At 42.3% G+C, this 12,369-nt stretch overlaps 1 protein-coding gene across 1 annotated transcript in view; it reads left to right on the forward strand.

Moving 5' to 3' along the window:
- The window catches only part of dmgdh (dimethylglycine dehydrogenase), a 54,774-nt gene that overhangs the window by 5,907 nt on the left and 36,498 nt on the right, over positions 1-12,369 (forward strand). The gene's annotated exons all lie outside the window — the stretch shown is intronic.

Consider the following 12,369-nt stretch of genomic DNA (forward strand, 5'->3'; position numbering starts at 1 on the left):
TCTGAGAAGTGTTTTTTCCAGCAGTGCAATGCTCCATGCCACACAGCCAGGCCAGTAAAGGTGTGGATGGAGTACCACCAGATCAGGACCCTGTCATGGCCAGCCCAATTTCGAGACCTGAATCCCATAAAAAACCTCTGAAATGTGATCAAGAGGAAGATGGATGGTCACAAGCCATGAAAAGAAGCCGAGCTGCTTGAATTCTTGCGCCAGGAGTAGCATAAAGTCACCCAACGGCAATGTGAAAGACTGGTGGAGAGCATGCCAAGACACATGAAAGTTGTGATTTTAAATCAAGGTTATTCCACCAAATATTGATTTCTGAACTCTTCCTAAGTGTAAGCATTAGTATTGTGTAGTTTAAAAATGAATATGAGCTTGTTTTCTTTGCATTATTCAAGATCTGAAGACACTGCATCATTTTTGCTATTTTGACCAATTGTCATTTTTCTGCAAATAAATGATCTAAATGACAATATTTTTATTTGAAATTTGGTAGGAATGTTGCCAGTAGGTTATAGAATAAAACAAAAATGTACATTTTACTTTAACACATACCAATAAATAGTAAAACCAGAGAAACTGATCATTTTGAAGTGGTCTCTTAATTTTTTCCGCGGCTGTATATATCAATATCCTAATAACATCTAGTATGATAGTAGTAATTGGTATTATCCCCTTTTCTTTTAAAGACAGCATGCACTCAGACTCCAGAAGTTTGTCCCAAACCTGATGATTGCACCATTATTTGACAATGTGCCAAAGAGCTTGTTGTGATATTATAGATCACTCAGTTCACGTGCCCCTATACATGTCCAGTGAGGTTGAGGTCAAGTGACTGAGGGCATGATAGTCAGCACTCCTTGGTGTTCGAATAGTTCTTCAAAGCTTTAAGCTGTGTTCAGGGTCACTTCATCCACAAAGATGCAAACCAGAGTTTAGCATGTCACTGAAGAACGGATGGGGACTTGTGCTAGGGTGTCCAACAGAGTAGGACAGGAACCCATAGACCTGGAGATTCCCCCTACAGTGCCTGGTTTCCTCCACTGTGGCATCAATCTCCTCTGTTCATCTCCTTACACCCTTCTGGTACTGCCAGGAAACACACACTTGGATTCATCAGTACTTTTCTCCAGTGATCCACTGTAAAATGCTGGCATGACATTGAGTGTGTGACCTTGGTTCTCTCCCTGAGAAGTGGTCTAAAGGCTGCTTCTTTTCCTCTGAGACGACTAATAGACAGCCTTCTCAAGACAGTAGTTTTGCTGACTTGAGTCTTGAATTCTTTATTATAGGCAAATTCTTGGTCTGTACTGAAGTTATTTCTATGGCTTATCTGTTAACAAAGCTTGATGTATTGATCTTCTCATGGTGTGGTCACTTTCGATCCGCCTGATTGTACTCTTAAAACATCTGACCCAAAGTGCTACAGAGAAGTGGCACTGTGCTACAGAGAAGTGGCACTTTGGGTCAGATGTTTTAAGAGTACAATCAGGCGGATCGAAAGTGACCACACCATGAGAAGATCAATACATGCCCCATGGACTCCTTCAGTCTATATTTGACACTGAGAAATCACTAAATTGCTTAGTAAGCAATGTTCTGGAAACTTGAGACAAAGTCATATTTTTAAAAGGTGAACAATAGCTTCAAGTTGATTTACTTGACCAAGATGAGTCCACATGACTATCATCTGAATGCATGCTTCAATGAAAGGCATAACACTCAATGAGATTTGACCTTTTGTACAAAAGAGTTGGTCAATGCTACAAGTTAGCTTAAATAGCTGATAAACACATGGTGCAGTATCTTAAATCTCTTCACAACTTTCTATACCATCATAACTTTTAGTGTTCTTCTGGATCCCACTGTATACTGTAGAGTCAGTGAGACAGAGAGAGAGGGAGAGGGAGCTTTAATGAGTAGTATTCAGAAGTGAAGAACACATTCGTCACATATCAGAAATTCCACCCTACAGCACAACTGCCTCTTTTTGCAGCTGTTTGCTGTTCCACTCACTCATTCGAATGGGTCTCACGGGGGAGAGGTTCCTGGGTTCGCAAAAGCCACGGATATTGGGTAAGGTTTTGGCTTCCATCCCCAGATGTGCTTTCAACCAATCCCAAACTTCCAACACTGCAGAATCTAGCCAATGATAGGCAGGCAGCTGATATACGCCTCCTAGTCAGACTAGTTGAGTGTTTCTAAGCCAAATCTATTTCTATAGATTTCCTCCAGCTAGAGAGTAAAGATTTTTTCTTTCTTGTTGAAGTTATTTTTCTCTTCTGATAAGCACAACTGAACATTACCCAAGCAGGTGACCAATATGTGTTTTGTCAGACAGGGCTTTGCACCCACTTTTGCCTGTGTGTGCAACAGTTCTGTTATTGCACACATGCTGCTGTGTGAGGAACTTATCATGAAATTATTACATGTGTTATTTGTAGAGCTTCACATATCATACGGCTGTATGTAAGTCAGTTCTCCACTGTATGGGGGAACCTATATCAGGACCCTTTGAACTTTAATCTTTATGTTAACCCTTTTTATTTGTATTTGTCCATTTTCTGATAAACACAATGTTGTTGTGTTGTGATGACATCTCTGATCAATTCACACACAAACCATTCTACAGTCTTTGCTTTCTGGCTTAAGTTCTCATAAGAAAGTAAGTGAGCAGATGTGATTTAGATTTTTCCTTGCAGATGTTTTACTGAAATGTAGAAAGCTGGAGACACCAAGTGCTTTGTTTCTCCAGTGGTTTTGGCCACTTTCCTTGCAAATGTTCCCAATTCAAGGCTAAGGAGGTTAGAAACTGTGTGTCCAGATCTGTGCAGCTCATTCTCTGGTGTGACATTCAGACACCTCCCCGCATCTCCCCTCATGGCAGGGTTATTATGGGGCTGTGGGAATGTAATGGGACCTGTTAGGAGTATTGGTGATCAGAGAATTACTGCTGACGGATGACTGGGTTGCTGAAATAACACAGATGTGTAAGAAGATCATCCTCTTCTCCCTGCTACATTCCATACAGACCTTCTCTTAGCATGCTCGGCTCCTCCTAACATATCTCTGACATACTATCTATTTCATTGCCTAGGTTCCCTCCTTCCCTGACATAATATCTATTTCATTGCCTAGGTTCCCTCCTTCCCTGACATAATATCTATTTCATTGCATATTCTCTCCTTCCTTGCTGGCTGTGTTTGTCTGTTTGTTTCTAGTGCAGCTGGGCTTATCTTCACTTCGTACCCCCTCCACTGCTAGCCCAGCTAACCTTGTGTATCTGTCTCCTCCACGCACAAAATCGCTCACTCCCTTTGTCTCTCTGGCGCATGATCTACGTATCAGCTTAAGTTGTTACTATCTTCTCAGTTTGCTACTGTAGGCCACAACATGCACTCTGTAGAGGTGCACTCTGGCACACGATATTGCCCCTCAGAGAGGCTTGCATAAGGTCAAAGGTCCAGATTTTGGAATGTGGGTGAAGTCCTCAGAGGGATCCTGTTTACCTTCAAAACTTGTGACCTGATAAGATATTCCATAACCCACACTGCTCACGGAACCACCCCTAATTACATGCACCACAAATAGATTTAATCCATTGAATTTGGGACCATCTAATCTTTTGCGTTGAGATTTGAAGACATAGCCTTCTGTATGTCTGAATGAGGAGGGAAACATTAAACCACAGACCACAGGCAAAATAATGTACCATTCAGTGTCGCCAAACCTGATTTAGGCTCGTTAAATATACAGACCCATTCTGAGAGGAGCAGGAGGTGGGGTGTATGCAACAGCAATTCAAAAACAAAACTCCACAAAAACCCCATTCACTCTGGTCCTTCTCCTGAGGCCTGTAAATCACCCGTGTAAAGGCCTCCTGTAAACGTGTTCCTGAGGGACACTGGGCATGTCTTTAGCTGTACTTCACAGGAACACACTTTAGACCCCTGATTGTCTGTACTTCTAGTCCTTACAGCCGGACCCACCCCTTGTTTCATCAAAAAATAGCTCATAGCTAAACGTTTGCTACATGTTTACGCCACCATAACCATTTCTTATATCAAGTCTCATCTGTTTTTGTATTGCTCAACTGAGAAAAGGAAAGATGATATCCATATATACTTTCAATGGAATGGAGCATGAGAAGAAAGAGAACATATTTAAGGATGTAGCACTGCGTTCTATACTATCTTGAGGGTCATTCAGTTCACGCACACACACACATACACACAAACATAATCTTGATTTCTCTCTCCTTTCCCTGTCTCTCCCTGTCACTCTCTCTCATATATATGCACGCACACGCACACACACACAAACATGCACACATGCACACACACACGCACACACACACACACACACACACACACACACACACACACACACACACACACACACACACACACACACACACACACACACACACACACAACACACACACACACACACACACACACACACACACACATACACACACACACTCCCTCAGCATCAAAATAGTCCACAACTGGAGCAGGTGGTGCAGGGGTAGTCTGGTCTGGTTGGGGCAGGTTTAGGCCAGTTGTCCTCAGCAGAGAGCAGCTGGGGGCCGAATCTGTACAAATTCTGCTCCCGTCCCCCATTTCTAAGAAAGGGGTCATGGACTGAAATGGCAACTTTAGATATCAATATCTCAGGAATGGAAAGAGATGAAGACATTACTTTTGTGTGCAAAGTCTCTAATAGATAATCAGTGTGTTAGATGTATCAACATGTGGTATCTGGTATATAGTGAAAATACAGAGCCTTACATTTGTGTTAAATAAATTAAAAGAAAAATCACATTATTTCCTACCCACTATTGAAAAGTCTATTTTTGATTGAAATCAGATCACCCAGACAGATCTATATTCTGTTCTTCCCTAGAAAAATACCCAAATATTAAGAGTGTTTAGTAATTAATACCCAAATATTAAGAGTGTTTAGTGATTAATACCTAAATATATAGAGTGTTTAGTAATTAATACCCAAATAAATACATTGTTTAGTAATAATACCCAAATATATAGTGTTTAGTATTAATACCCAAATATATACAGTGTTAAATAATTAATACCCAAATATATACATTGTTTGGATTACCTCCTGTGCAGGTTTTTTGCTAGTGTAACAATTTATAACAAACTTTCAAATTACCATTAGTGTGTTTGTTCTTAAACTTTATAATTATCAGTGTGTTTGGTCATTGTTGCCTCTAGACCAGGGGTGGGCAAACTTTTTGACTCGCGGGCCACAATGGGTTCTAAAATTTGACAGTGGGGCCGGGCCAGGAACAGATGGATGGAGTGTTTGTGTGAACTAATATAAATGACATGTAAAAATCATCACATGAAAGGATTTGGCCTTTAACAGGTAGCAAAGCATTTATTTGCAAGGCAATTTAACAAATTGCGCGAACATGAACAATACAAAAACAATGACGTAACGTGACTGATCAAACATCATGAAAACATCTGAGGCCTGCGCCCAAACCAATTACCTCACTTGAACTTCTTTATTATTTACATTAACAGGTTAGAGCAGCCACGCAGGCTCTGTGCGGCATAGAGCTGCAACGATAAGTCGATAAGTGATTTTTTTTTTTGGCCCAGACCGTTAATTTCCATACGGCGTTGCAGGGCACTATAGGAATTGCGAAATATTGCTTCTTTACCTAATAATAATTGACCATCATTGAGAGACAAATGGAACAGAATCTGCAAATAGCCTAGCATACGAATCAAACTACTGACAGAGAAGACAAATATAACACCTGCTTTCTATATGTTTATAGCAGTAAAATATAAACATTCAAATATATATTGTTTTACATGTGCACAATTTGAAAATATGCATGACAAAGATCATGCACCATTTTCTTTACCCTCCGTTCTCCTACCTTCATGTGCTGCATATCAGAAATTGCGACAGAAAAGCGAATTATTCTGAGATGGCTCATGTTACCATGGAAACAATAAACAAAGCTAGCTTTGGCCCACACATGCATTGCAAGATCATGCGCCATCTAGCGGGGAAATGTGGACATTACAGGAGAAAGGAAAAATTTAATTTAATAATAATAATATTTGGACAAGTTCGGTGGGCCGGATTAAAAAGCCCAAGGGGCCGTATACGGCCCGTGGGCCGTACTTTGCCCATGTCTGCTCTAGACTCACAAAGAGAATTTGAGAATAGTTTGATGACCACTTTCACATAGTGATTCATTGCTTTCATACCAGAGTAATTCATCACCACAGAACCACAGAACCATCACAAAGAAATCCATACAGCTCCTCCTGCCAGTAGTAGTTTTGTGATTTTTAAAGGTAGGGATGAAAACCTTTGGCTAGAAATCCTCTTGTTGATCAAGTTCTGGAATTGAACCTGTCCCCTACACTTCCATGCAAACATGTCCATTCATTTTTGATGACATAATAGAATGTTCCTCCAACAACATCGCCGATTATATCAGTTTATTTCATTATATCTACTGTATGACAAGTGACTAATCATTTTAAATTGGCCAATCCAAATGTGAAATAAAGATTTCACTCACTGACTGATCATATACAAGTGTATTTGCGTCGTGAAAAGGCCCATCAAGTATAGAAGTAGTCCGATTGAGATGAATAGGTGTGAGTAGTCCTATTGAGATGAATGGGTGTGAGTAGCCCGATTGAGATGATTGGGTGTGCTAATCCACATCTCTCTCAGTATAAGACTGCTTTGGATTCTGTATAAGACCTCCATATGTTCAAACAACAAAATAGCAATTTACACTTTTTACATTTCTTTTCACTGCATGAAATGTGGGATTTACGACAGTCTTCGACCCTGTGTATTGCCGTAGAAGCCCACATTGGTGTGAAAGCCCCCCCCCCCTTCCCCTTGGCCAGGCCTAGGTTTTGTTATGTTAATTGAATTGACCTGGATTGAAAACAACTCCCCCCCCCCCCCCCCCCCCCGCCAGGGGAGGCACCCCGTCACTGCTTCACTGATTTCAAAAACCTAAAAGTCACAGGTTCGATCCCCGCTAGTGGCAACCATGGCCCAAGTTAATGACTGTTATCAGAATAAGCCTGACTCTGCATAATTACATGCCAGAAACGAATCTCAAGAACATTAAGGTGAAATAATAATATATAGGTAAGGAACATTACACATAGCCTAAGTTAAAACTTTTTAACACATACCACCATAAACATGTGAGATAATTCGACAAGAGATATTGAAAGACAGCTAACTCACTGCTTCGTCAAATAAGACAGATCAACTATATATATATATTTGGAAACCACTTACAGATTCCGATAAGCTAAATTTGCGTCTGGATGGAAAGGTGTTATCTTTCCCCATCCCACCCATGCTAAGCCATTTCTAGCATAACCTGCAATCTACCGTGGAAAACAGAAGCCAGGCGATTTTTTTCAGTTTTTATCAGTTCTCACCACACAACAACGTCTCATCTTTGCTCCTTGAATGTCGATATGTAATGGTATGGTGTTATTGAAACTTGCTACGTGTAAAAAAGACTAGAAATTGAACATATATTATTCGAGTCTCAAGCTTCTAATGTTGCCTCGGGCACCTTTAAGTGAACATAATTAAAACTTCACATAAGTCCACTGAAAAATTCCCAATTCCCACGCTCCAGTAACAGAAGAGAAATACCCCAGAGGAGGGAGGAATGATAAACCAGTGACTTGGTCGCACCGAAGAGCGTAAATCTTTACCAGCAAGGTGGCTAAGCGGTTAGACACAGCACCATTTGGTACACAGTACCATTAACCTGAAAAGCGCAGGTTCGATACTCGCGAAGCTCGCGTACGGTTTCAAAATCTACCTGAAAAGACACAGGTTGGATGTTCACGAGTGGCAAACATGTCCCAAGTTGCGAAACGACTATCTCAATATCAGAGTAAGCCCGACTGTATAATTACATGCCAAAAGTGAATATTAAGAACATTACAGAGAGGAAGCTCCGGAATATGAGTGGAACAGCCTCGAAAGTACATTGCAACCCTCGAACTCTGAAAATGAAAGGCAAAGCAAGAATCAAAACCCTAAAGACAGAACTCTGAAAAGGGAAGGCAAATCAAGAATTGTGATAACCCTGGAGCAAAACCCTAAAGTCAGGATATTAATTAAATTATTATCGAGTACATTTTAATTTCGTTTTTATGGGGCAATAGCTGTAAATGGGAGGGGATACGTTTTGTCAGTTGAAAGCTGACCAATAGACAGAATCTCATTCCGACTCATCACAAGACGTTTTAATTAAATTCCTTGTCGTTTTCAACCAATGGCTGCAGCAGGGTGTGTGTGGCTAGACTGCTGACAGTCAATATGCTAATAAGAGCATTTCGCACCTCTGTCAGCAGGAGGTGAGAATGCTAAACACATCGCCCCCCCTCCCCTCGCCAGTCTGTTTCCGGGAAATTCCGTTCGTATGCGGCAGACGGATATTTCGGGGGAATGTCCGCGATCAACCAGGAATGGTGATCATTCGCGGCTGTATCACAGCGTGTACGGGCCCGATAATCTTGGTTTCCGTGCAGTGTTTTGTCAAAAACACGTGTCGTTATGAAATGTACCCCAGACATTTACATATTTTCAACAAAAAAATGAGTTTTGATGTAATGTGACTCTACAACTATTATCAAGGGTGGGCATACCACGCAAAGTCTTGACAGATCAGGAACCCAACTTCATGAGCCATACATTCAGGCAGGTATACCAGTTGTTAGGCATAAAACTTGTCCGTAGCACCCACTGTCATCCTCAGACAGTCGGCCTGGTTTGTGAGCATGCTTTGGAAGTTCATGTCCAAGACGGGGAAAGACTGGGACCACATATTGTTTTTTTTTGCATATTGTGAAATGCTGCAGTCTTCAATGCCCACCGTGGCCAAAGTCCCTTGGATGTTGTGAAAGAGCGTTGCTAGGGCAGTGAATTTAATCCTGGTGACTGTGAAATTCTGCTACTCCCCAGCTCTGACATCAAGCTGTTGTCCCAATGACAGGGGCCGTACACAGTGACTAGGAAGATGGGGCATGTGACAGATGAGGTGGAGATGCCAGAGCGGGGCAATAAAAACATCAAATCTTCCACATCAGCTTCATGAAGCAATGGGTTGAGTGCCCAGAGTTAATGGAGGATGCCCTGTTGATCCAGGCAGTGGAGAAGGAGGTGGGGTATGAAGAACTGTATCTCCCAGCAAGCTAGGAGAAGGCAGAGAGCGACCTAGGGCACCTTCCTCCAAAGTGCCAACTTCAGCTGCAGCAGGTCCTTCCACGGGGTCTGCTGACAGAACAGCTGGGGCGTATTCACCTGGTGGAGCAACATGTGGTTCTAAAGGAGGGTCAGAACAGCTGGGGCGTACTCACCTGGGGAGCACCATGTGGTCCTGAAGGAGGGTCAGAACAGCTGGGACGTACTCACCTGGGGAGCACCATGTGATCCTGAAGGAGGTTCAGAACAGCTGGGGCGTACTCACCTGGGGAGCACCATGTGGTCCTGAAGGAGGTTCAGAACAGCTGGGGCGTACTCACCTGGGGAGCACCATGTGATCCTGAAGGAGGGTCAGCCAGTGTGTCAGCCAGTGAGCTGTGTCCCCGGGCATCTGCTTCTAGCCCTTAGGGAGGAGTTGCACTTCATGCAGCGGATGGGCGCCATTGAACCTTGAACCATTGAACATTAAATCACGCAGGAAATGGAGCAGCCCTGTCTTGCTGGTTCCAATGAAGGACGGGAGCTTGCGCTTTTGCCTGGATCTGCGGAAGTTAATTCTACTCTGAAATTTGACCCCTATCCTATGGCCAGAACAGATGATTTGGAGGGACGGTTGGGCAAGGCCAAGTATGGTAGGTGCCCTTGGCAGCTGACTGCCAGGAGGTGACTCTTGGGGCCCCTGCAACCGTTAAGAGGATAATGAACCAGGTCCCACGGGGCACAGAAGGCTTTGCAGCAGCCTATTTAGACGATAGTATTGTGTACAGTGGTAGCTTGGAAGAGCACCTGTATCATCTGGGTCTGGTGTTGGACCTGATCAAGAATGCAGGGCTGACTATCCATCCAGCAAAGTGTACTTTAGCCGGAAAGGAGGCATCTTATCTGTTGGTTTGCTTTTTGAACATTATTTAGTTTGATTTAAGAAAAAAAAAAAAAAAAAGGGAAAGCATAAACGCAGTGCTGGCGCTGCTACTAAACTCTGGTCTGTACATCTCTCTTCTGCACAACCCTCAATGCTGGCACTGTTACCAAACTCTGGTCTGTACGTCTCCCTTCTGCTACTAAACTCTGGTCTGTACGTCTCCCTTCTGCTACCAAACTCTGGTCTGTACGTCTCCCTTCTGCTACTAAACTCTGGTCTGTATGTCTCCCTTCTGCTACTAAACTCTGGTCTGTACGTCTCCCTTCTGCTACTAAACTCTGGTCTGTATGTCTCCCTTCTGCTACTAAACTCTGGTCTGTATGTCTCCCTTCTGCTACTAAACTCTGGTCTGTATGTCTCCCTTCTGCTACTAAACTCTGGTCTGTATGTCTCCCTTCTGCTACTAAACTCTGGTCTGTACGTCTCCCTTCTGCTACTAAACTCTGGTCTGTACGTCTCCCTTCTGCTACTAAACTCTGGTCTGTATGTCTCCCTTCTGCTACTAAACTCTGGTCTGTACATTTCTCTCCTGCACAACCCTCAGTCATCTTGGACACAATGCCTAATCAAGTAACCATATGGATGATCTAGTAAAATTATGTTTTTTTAACAAAGTTCAGGAGGAGCCCATGGGAGTGAATGACATCTGGCACACCGAACTTCAAGGATATTCCAGCCCCTACCTCTCCTGCTGTCCTCCAGCATAACTCAGCATCTTACCTACCCCCCATTCTCCTCCACTTCACTAGTAGTTCATATTTTACAACTTCACTTAACTAACTGAACAAATATGTTAATGTTATCACTACAACCACAAAACTATGTAACTATTTTTGAGTGTTAGGGGGGATACAATACGATACAATACAAGACACATTGTTGCTGTCCACTACAGCTGTTTAATCCAGGCCATACAATGGAACACACACTTACACAACATATCCAACATGGCTAGCAAAGTAGCTAATAACATGGTGACACTACGGCCCATAGGCTACAAAGTTAGCATGTCTTACATCTACGTGGAGGAATGTTGTCATAGCAATGAGTGCAACAAAGCGATAATATGACACTGAAGGCTTTATGTTTCAACTAAATAGTACATTATTAGACCATGGACTTGCCAGTGTGCAGTCATGCAGCGTAAGCTAGGGAAATCTTGGACAGTGAAACAGCCTACAGTAACGTTACCGTAGAAACGTAACCTTTTCACCTTCAGTGACAAAAATCAACAGTGCCATCTGCAGGTACACTATAACATTTCAAATAATTAGAATAATATCTTAATGTAGCTAACCCTTATGATAGTGACTATTAAGGTAGAGTTACTACAAAATATCTTAATATCTTAAGGTAGAGTCATTTCACCTCTTTCTGATCTTTCTATTTGGCTTATATGGTATATTCTTGTCTTATTGATGCTGTGTGATTTTAAATTGTTGTCTTTTTTGTTGTCGGTTTTGTGTGGACCCCAGGAACACTAGTGACCATTTAGTGGAAGGTGATGGAGATCAAATAATGAATAAAGAATGAATGATTGAAGTTCTAAGAACACATGTTGCACAATATTAGAATATGGCAAACTAACAAGAACATTTACTTGAAAAATATAGTTGATCAGAAATTATTCTTATCAGATTCATGCTACTTGGTGGTCAGTCCCAATATTCTTCTCCCAGATGAACATAATGGCCAAATGTGTAACTAGTCTTGTACCAGTTTCATAAAAAAATAGGGTCAGCCTACAAAATGAGTGGTCTGGTGGTCAACATTAACAGGGTGGCCTGGAATCAGGTCAAGTTCCCAACCTGAATTATAGTTTCAGTCCACAGCTGGAAGCAGAGACGTGCACAGGAGGGGGCTCAGGCAACTGCCCGTTTGCCCTCCTCTACTGAAGTTGCCCCTCCGAAGGAAATATATATATTTTCTAAATAGTATTACGGCTGCAGAACTTCATGCATGCCTACATAAAATAATCTCGGAATATGCAATCAGGAGACGGGGGCGTGGCAGCGGCGGTTAGTCAGAGTTTAAAATTATATTGGCAAAATTTGCGATCAGGGGACGGGGGCGTGGCAGCGGCGGTGACAAAAATTAACGTGTTGCCCCTTTTTTCCAGGGCAGAGCAACTGCCCTTCAATATTCCTGTGCCTGGCTGAAAGCACTTTTGTTTGCACATGTCCTTTACCTTT

The sequence above is a fragment of the Sprattus sprattus genome, assembly GCF_963457725.1.
Source record: "Sprattus sprattus genome assembly, chromosome: 11".
NCBI classification, from domain to species: domain Eukaryota; kingdom Metazoa; phylum Chordata; class Actinopteri; order Clupeiformes; family Clupeidae; genus Sprattus; species Sprattus sprattus.